This window comes from Lepidothrix coronata, unplaced genomic scaffold (assembly GCF_001604755.1).
Source record: "Lepidothrix coronata isolate B3197 unplaced genomic scaffold, Lepidothrix_coronata-1.0 Scaffold387, whole genome shotgun sequence".
In the NCBI taxonomy this organism is placed as follows: domain Eukaryota; kingdom Metazoa; phylum Chordata; class Aves; order Passeriformes; family Pipridae; genus Lepidothrix; species Lepidothrix coronata.
In genome coordinates this window covers 97,910-106,208 of record NW_016690567.1, presented here as the reverse complement: position 1 = coordinate 106,208, position 8,299 = coordinate 97,910, and positions in this window count along the sequence as shown.

Genomic DNA, 8,299 nt, shown 5'->3' with positions numbered 1-8,299 from the left:
TGGTCCTTAGCTAATCCATCATCAATTAAAAAATATTCATTTACAGCATGGAAACATGATATTTTTAAAACTCAAGAATGAGGAAATTGCTTGAAATAATGCCTTATGAAGAAAATGTTATTTTTAACAAAGTAATAATATTTTTGTTCATTGAAGAGAATGTGCTAATTATGTGGATAGAATATCTGACTTATGTAGGTGTTGGGGCAAGGTTTTATAGAGTTGGGGTCATGCAACAAACACATCATCAATGTCTAATGTAAGCACTGAATTTTCTGGGAACACTTGAGAAAAAGAGAAAGTTCTTTCATATGAGTTGATTTCCCAGGTGGCTGCTTTGATTAAATGATATGATAAATGATCCAAATAAATTCTTTAAATAAAAAGTTACTAATGTGAGTTAAGTGACAAAAATATGGAAATAAATATTTCTTAACTTTTGTAGCTGATTTACAAATAAGAGTTTTTAGTTCATAGCTATTACTTGAACTGACAGAGTTTGGGTTAGATACAAAACTACATAACTCTTTGTGGTTGTTGTTCTTTGCATAGACCAGTTAAGCAAAACACCAGAAGAGCTCTTCTGATAAATATTTAAGGTGAAATACAGTCCTTTTTATGAGTATATGTGCTTGTTCTACTTGAATACCCAAATATTCATAGACAGAAAGCAGAAAAAAGTTTCAAACCTGCCCAGCAGATCATGTTTGATCCATACCTGTCTGAATGAGTCTTTGAAAATTTTATTTCTATCCTCTAATTAGCTACATATAGTCAAAATAATAAGGAATCCACAATTTAATTATGAATTACAAAACTATGGATACCAGCAAAGCTGCAGTTAGCAATACCTGTGAACTATGGAACACTTTAAAAGTTAAGTGCATGGAATAGACAAAAGGGGATTTTATTCTGAACACAGCAGAAATTTAGATGAGACATCAAGTTATCATCCTAAAGAGCAGTGGTACTTTTGTCATAACTGCTTTTACAAATAGCTCTAGAAAGTATCCTTTATTTAATAGCTCTGCTCTATTCATCTTCCCTGCTGTGACTGAGCGATGACCCTTGCAACTGTAGTAATTAAACTTTTGAGTTGCAAAAAGGGACTCTGACAGTCACAAAAGGAGAATTACAAATTAGAACTCTGACAGCCCAGGCCTCTAAAAAGAAAGAATCTGTTTCCCATTGGCTTTTAAACTCCAATTCAATCCTGACAGACAGAATCAGGTGTGGGGAAATAAAAAAAAAAGAAACCACAAAAAAATCCAAACAAGTTTAACATACTAGATCACGGATTTTACGCTGGTAATATGTCTGCATTTGCTATCACTCTAATCATGCTGTCATAAATATAACATTATACTTTACAAATTCATTAGTGGGAGAAGAAGCAACTGACAATTCATTATGAGATAGGCAGTGATAAGGATGCAATAAAAATAGAAGGACATGAACAAGACCAGTGAGCAGAACACAAACGAACAGGAGATTCTTTTATCTCTGACCACACTGGACTCTTCTCTGCAACCTGTACTTAAACCATGCCCTAGTCAATTGTGTGTAGAGAAGGAAGAAGCTTGAAAAACAACCTAAAAGAGTAGCATTTGCCAGAACTAGTGGAGATAACTTTTCATCCAAGGTGTAGTACAGATGAGATCACTCCTGTACCCACTCACCATTCAGCCTTCTGCTGAGAGGTTCTCAACTGACTATCACATATCCATTCAAGACTCTGCTTAAGCTGTATTTTAAATGCCTTAGATCCTGTCCTGGATACAAAACACAAACTTTTTGAGTCACAGCTTATGTTGAAGAGATCTACCATAGAGTGTTACTTGGTTCCCCATAAGCCTACCCTACCTCACCTTTTTACTCACCATTTATTAGTTATTGTTTTCATAATTTCTTAAAACAATATGCATTAAAAGAAACAATTAAACTCAACTTTACCTAAAGGCTTCTACCCTCAACTGCCTTATTAAGCTAAGTAACAGTGATGTACAATTAAATAATAATTAGGTAATGACTTCTGATAAGGTGAAATTATAATTAATTAAGTTTAAATTAAAGTATTGACCTTGAGTGATAATAAACCATGTTAATTGAAACTAGAAGTTAATATATTATATTACAGACTTTCAAAACGCTTGGGGCTTTAGGGTGGTATGACTTTCCTCCTTTACTCAACGACATGAGCGTGGTAGACCATCTTTTACCTTTAAGGGATGGACAATTTTATTCTCCTACATACAGATGTAGAAGTTAAAAAAGTTATTGTTGAAGGTGAGTTAATTTCATCTATTAACTAATCTGTATTGAAATGAACTGGAAATGTTCATACTATCTTGCTCCTGAACTATGGATTTCTACAGATAAAATACATTGAATAACATGCAGTGGCTTTAAAAACTTTTTTTCTTTCTAGATCCAAGACAGAAAAGTAATGATTTATATAATTTTATCTTGGTGACTTTCATGTTCTTACCAAGGTCAACATATATGGACTATCATGGCCACAGCAAAACATTCAATTAATTAAAATACTAGGAATCAAAAAAAGTGTCATACTCTCAAATTATTGCATGTGTATTAAGGTGATTTTCTCCAAACTGTGTCTGTAAAGTGTTTGTAAGGGAAATATGGTCAGCAGGTTGAAGGAGGTGATTCTTCCCCTCTATTCTGCTATTTTGAGATAGCAGATCTGGAGTACTGCATCCAGCTCTGGGCACGACAACATAAGAATCTTGGACCTGCTGGAGTGTACGCAGAGAAGAGCCACAAAGATAATCACAGGGCTGAGCCACCTCTCCTATGAATTAAGATAGAGAGGGATGGGATTGTTCAGCCTGGAGAAGAGAAGGCTTCAGATAGGCTTTCTATCAGCCTTTCAGTACCTCAAGGGAGCCTATGATAGAGCTTTTTACAAGGGCATGTAGGGATAGGACAAGGAGGAATGGCTTTAAACTGAAAACAATAGGTTTAGACTAGATATTAGAAAAAAGGTATTTACTATGAGGGTGGTGATGCACCAGAGAAGTTGTGGATGCCTCTTCACTGGAAATGCTCAAGGTCAGGTTAGATGAGTCTTTGAGCAACCTGGTTTAGTGGAAGGTGTTCCTGCCATGGCAGGGGAAGGGAGTTGAAAGTAGATGATCTTTAAGGTCCCTTCCAACCCAAACCATTCTATGATGGGCAAGATTCTATTAAGGGCATTAATATTATGCTCTAGCATAATAACTTATTTAACTTATTTATGGCAGAGTGCTGTTAAGCAAGGAGTTTTAGATTTTGTTTTGTGGGGAATATTATTCATATTTTTTGCATTTCTGTCTGAGGTTAAGATAAGTGTTAGGTTCAGTGACTGATTGATTGTTGTGAAATTCTATAAAAATAAACACCAGTAGGAGAAATATTTTTATTTTTCTTCTCATCTATACTTTTTAAAAATTGCATCCTCAAGTGACATTACAAATTTTCCACTCATTTAAAATAACATTAATCCATATACTACCAAAAAGCAGTCATATGGATATTTGGATTGAGAATCTGTAGAGTGTTTGTAAGACAAGTATGTTTTTATTAATTAAGGAGATTTTCAGTTGCATGATCAACTGATACCACCCCTCAGCTCACCTTGAAAAGTAGTTTGTTCTGCAAGTAGTCCCACTGATTTCAAATAAATTCAATAAACAGTACTTTTTTTTTTTTTTTAAGAACTGAACACAGTTCAGGTCCCCTGTTGTACAACAACACGCATCCTTGATCCAGTAGAATAGCACTGATTTAGACCAGCTGAAGATCTGGCACATAAATCATGCACAAATGCTATTCCAGTACACTGGGAAATCAGTAGGGCTGTTTGGAAAGTAAAGATCATCTGGAAATTCTGGAACTGTTCCTATAAAGCTTAAGCATAATAATTATTGTTGATGGTATATTACTTCTCTATTTCCAACAGTGAATAAGGATGACAGAAAAATATACTAGAATAGATGTTTTGGGATTAACTTCTTTATACTTAAAATACCTTCCTTCAACTCTGATGAGGGTTTTTTGCCAGTGCTTTACTAACAGTAAGGGCTGATGGAGGGAGACAAAAATAGCCTTGAGGAAGACATACCGAGAGGCTAGTCTGACAGAATAAATCTCATTTTTTTGTGTCCCAGCCACAGACATACATTGCCAAGCCCTTATATTCTTGGTAGTATGGGTCCTGAACACAGATCCTTTTTCTGCTTGCATTTATAATGCAACCAGAAAGGCGTCTTGTAAACAGTCACCTTCACTCTGACTTATAAAATGAAATTGTTTAGGGTACAAGGATAGTCAGTAGGAATGTGCCTTGAAGCAGCATTTCAGCACTGCATCCTGTGCTTAAGTGGTGCCATCTTTCAAATAAAAAATCTACTACTATTCAGATAAAGAACAAAAGATCATGCTTCTCTTTATATTGCCTTTGTCCTGCTCCTGTTTGATTCTGACCTTCTCATAAAGAAGTGATATGTTTTAGTGAGTCTAGGACACTGTTTTCCAGTTTCTGTTGAAATATAATATGCAAATGTTGATTCAGAAGGAGTTCTGGAGGTTAATAAAAGCTTTCTTTCCAGAAACAGAAAGAAATAGGATAGTTTGTCTAGAAAAAGAAACGTACACCTAAGTTAAAGCCTTCTGATTTGAAGGCAAACTAGCTCTTACTTTTACTTCAGGATAAATTTCTGGTCAGCACACAATGGTTGAAATGCTTATTTTTTGGTAATTAAAACAACAGCATAGTGATTTTAGTTTAAAAAATCTCTAGAAAAAAGGTTATATAAATTACTTATACATTTCAAGGTTCAAATTCAAGAGGTTTTTTTCTTTTCAACTGTACCTTTTGATGAAATTACGTGAACCCATATTTATTTTACATGTACTGACTTTACAAAAGAAGTATTTTAGCACTGTTCTAAGCATCAATTTTATGAAAGATTATGAATATATGTGTAAATATGCACGTACATATATTTGTGTTTGACTGTTTTGAGGAAAAAAGCTGTTACTTCTCCTTGGGGTGCGATGACTGACTGCATTTGAACCAGAGCGACTTCAGTGTCAATACTCCGGGGCATATTCACTTTTGGCTCAGTTCTGCAGAGATGTGTGTGAAGTGCTGAGCGCCTACAGTGCTCTCTGCCTTCACTGGCTTTCACTGAGAGCTAGGATTCACTCTCATGCTCAAGGACATTTAGAGGACTATGTAAAATCTGAATGAATGGCTGAGTTATGTTATATTCATTAGCATCAGCTGTAAAGCAAAGCATTCAGGTAAATCATGTCAAAAAAGCTCAACCCTCTGTCATCTGTTGTACATGCAAAGCAAGAGAGAATTTTTACTGTCACCTGGTTTTCATAGATTGAAGATGCTTGCAAGTATTAATTTGTATTAATCTGTATAAATATATTCACACTGGATTACTGTGATTAGTGTTGATATATATATACATATATACATATATATATATAACAAATATGGAAACACGTGCAAAAATAGACAGTGAGATGAAAAGTGTAGAAGCTGCAGTTCTGCACAAATGTCTCTGATCACTTAATGACTCATAATGTCTCACTGAGAATCTGAGGCATAAAGTAATGAAGTGCAGCTTGTTGACAGCTACCCACATGTGACAGTCTATACAGTAATCCAAAGATACAGCAAAGATATTACGTTACAAGACCTTAAAAGCTTTTGACTTAGTCAAAGTGAGATTTGGACATATGACAGAAGATCCAGCTTCCATTATGAGCTCCATCTTAATTAACAACTAAAAATGAGCATGCAGTTTTTTTCTGGAAATGAACTTGTGGTTTGGTGCCTATTGGGCAATTGCCCACTTCATAGAACTTGCATGTTTTCTGTTAAAGCTCAGTACACATTCCCATCTCCAGTTTAAGGTAAAACCCTTGTGACAAATTTCCATAGTGAATTACCTCAGAGTGAATGGAAACTGTTCTATAAGACTCCCATGTCTGCTACGTGTTCTCTGGTTTTGCCTATAAACAAGAAAGATTTGCCTATAAACAAACACAAAAAGCATCATCTTTCAAATTTGTATTTTTAAGTGACTATTTCTGAATATTCTTGTAAATAAAATGCAAGCAGTATAATTTTGTGGAAGCAATTACAGTTCAAGTACCCTTATATACAAAGTTGTTTATGTAGAAAATATCAACTCAGCATTTAGGATTTTTAAGTAACTCCCCCTTCCATCAGTTTCCTTGGTATTTACTTAGCACTCATGAGTAGCTCTCAGTAGTCAAAAATATAAAGACAGAAATGAAAAGGGAATGAAAGAAAGAAGAATATGCTTTCAAAAGTATTCTTTCTTGGAGTTTTCATTACATTTCAGTATTCTTTCAGTATCCCAGACTGTTAGCCTCATGTTCGTATCAAGGACGCCTCATACCTCTTTTTATGCACGTCTTTCCATACTGTATCTGGACATCCAAATGCAACAATCAATTACATGTGTTTTCATGACTTTTTGGAATGGAGATTTACTTCTAAAATGTTCCTAACATTTTTCAGAAAACATTTTTCTTATAGAAAAATAAGAACTTAAACCTCACATAGAATAACTGTACTTAAATGACACCCACACAAGGATTAAGACATAATAAAAGCTTGTTATTTTGTAAGAAATTTATCATTCTTGCAGGCACTGGGAAAGGTTACTTTTTACAACAGAAGCATACCACTGCTTAGAGAGAGGAACATCATTTAGCAGAATGTTCTGTCCTTTTGTCCTGTACCTGACTGAATATTAATGCAGAGGGTATAAGGCTGAGATGTTTTAGAGTAATAAAATCTCCTTTCCACTGAACAAAAGTTTGATTGGCTGTCTAGTGATATGGCCTGAGAAGAAGTGCATACTGATGGTTAAAGATTAAAAATTACCTGTGCAGACTCCGGTCAAGTGTTCTCATAATCGTTTAAATATGAAGTATGAAGTAGAATGAAACACAGGGCAATTCTCATTGGCATGGATTTAAATAGGAACTTTTTTCAGGCAATTGCAATTTTATTCATAACCAACAGTGCTATTTGATAGGCACAAAATGAAGTCAGAACGAACTCTACGTAGACCACAAAGTTATTTATTACTGACCAGTGATAAAAAAACCAAAGGAACTGTTCCTCCTTTATTTTTTAATAGGAAATGTTGGCAATAGGCAGTATTGTATTAACAGCAGTTCTAATTCTCTGTTGCTTTTTAATACATGTTTCTACTGTATTGTGACGAAGAAACTGCAGACAATATTTTATGAAATGTATGGAATGGAACAGCACATGTTCGTTTGCACATGCACATTACCCACTAAAAAAATTAGGATGATTGCAGAACACCCACACTATAATTACTTCTCTCTTTTGCATGCAGTATTTTAGTTTATAGATTGATGGTACTTGTTTGTTTATTTCATGGACTATAATTAACTTAGGAAAAAAGAAGCAACAAAACAAAAACAGCAAATCAAACTATACTGAAGTTTTTTTCAGAAAAAGTACTGGGTTATCTGAAGAAGACAGTGATGTGCTATTATTTTTCTTCAATGGTACAGTATATTTATGCATTATAATTTTGCAAGAGGGATTGCTATAACTGCATAAATGGTTTTCCTCCTGTATATATCTGTGTATGCTTCTGGTTTGCCCAGAATTATGGGTTTCCAGTCCTGCCTGACACAAGTCTGCTTTTTCCACTGGAGAAAGCTCTAATATTTTTCATACCACTTTCACAGCATGAGAAATTACCTTCTGATTGCCATATCAAATGATTGCCATACTGATGTTTTTGCTGCATAATAAATACGCTGGTAGCTCTGGGATGATAGTGATCATTTGAAACATCTCACACAACTCTCTCCCATCTGGAAACTATCTCTACATTCCTCTATCTTAGCATGGTTTTCTTTTCCTGCTCCATTTTGATAGCAGCAGGGCACGCACAAACCGAAAGCTTCCACTAAGCATATTCATACAGAAGCATGAGGGAGAAAAAATGTTGATGGGTCATTACATTTGTCATCTTTCAGTTGCCCATACAAATACAGCCATCATATATAGAGGATTGCTTTAAACTCTCTTGGTTAAATGCAATCAGATTTTCACAGGTCAACGAATGCCCCTGCCAGATTTCAGATTTCTAACAGTTACCACACAGCTCAGCTACTACAACAGTTAAAAAGTAGGATACAAACATTGCATTAATCTGCCAGTAATGCTTTTATTTACCTTCTACAAATTAAAAAATTGTTG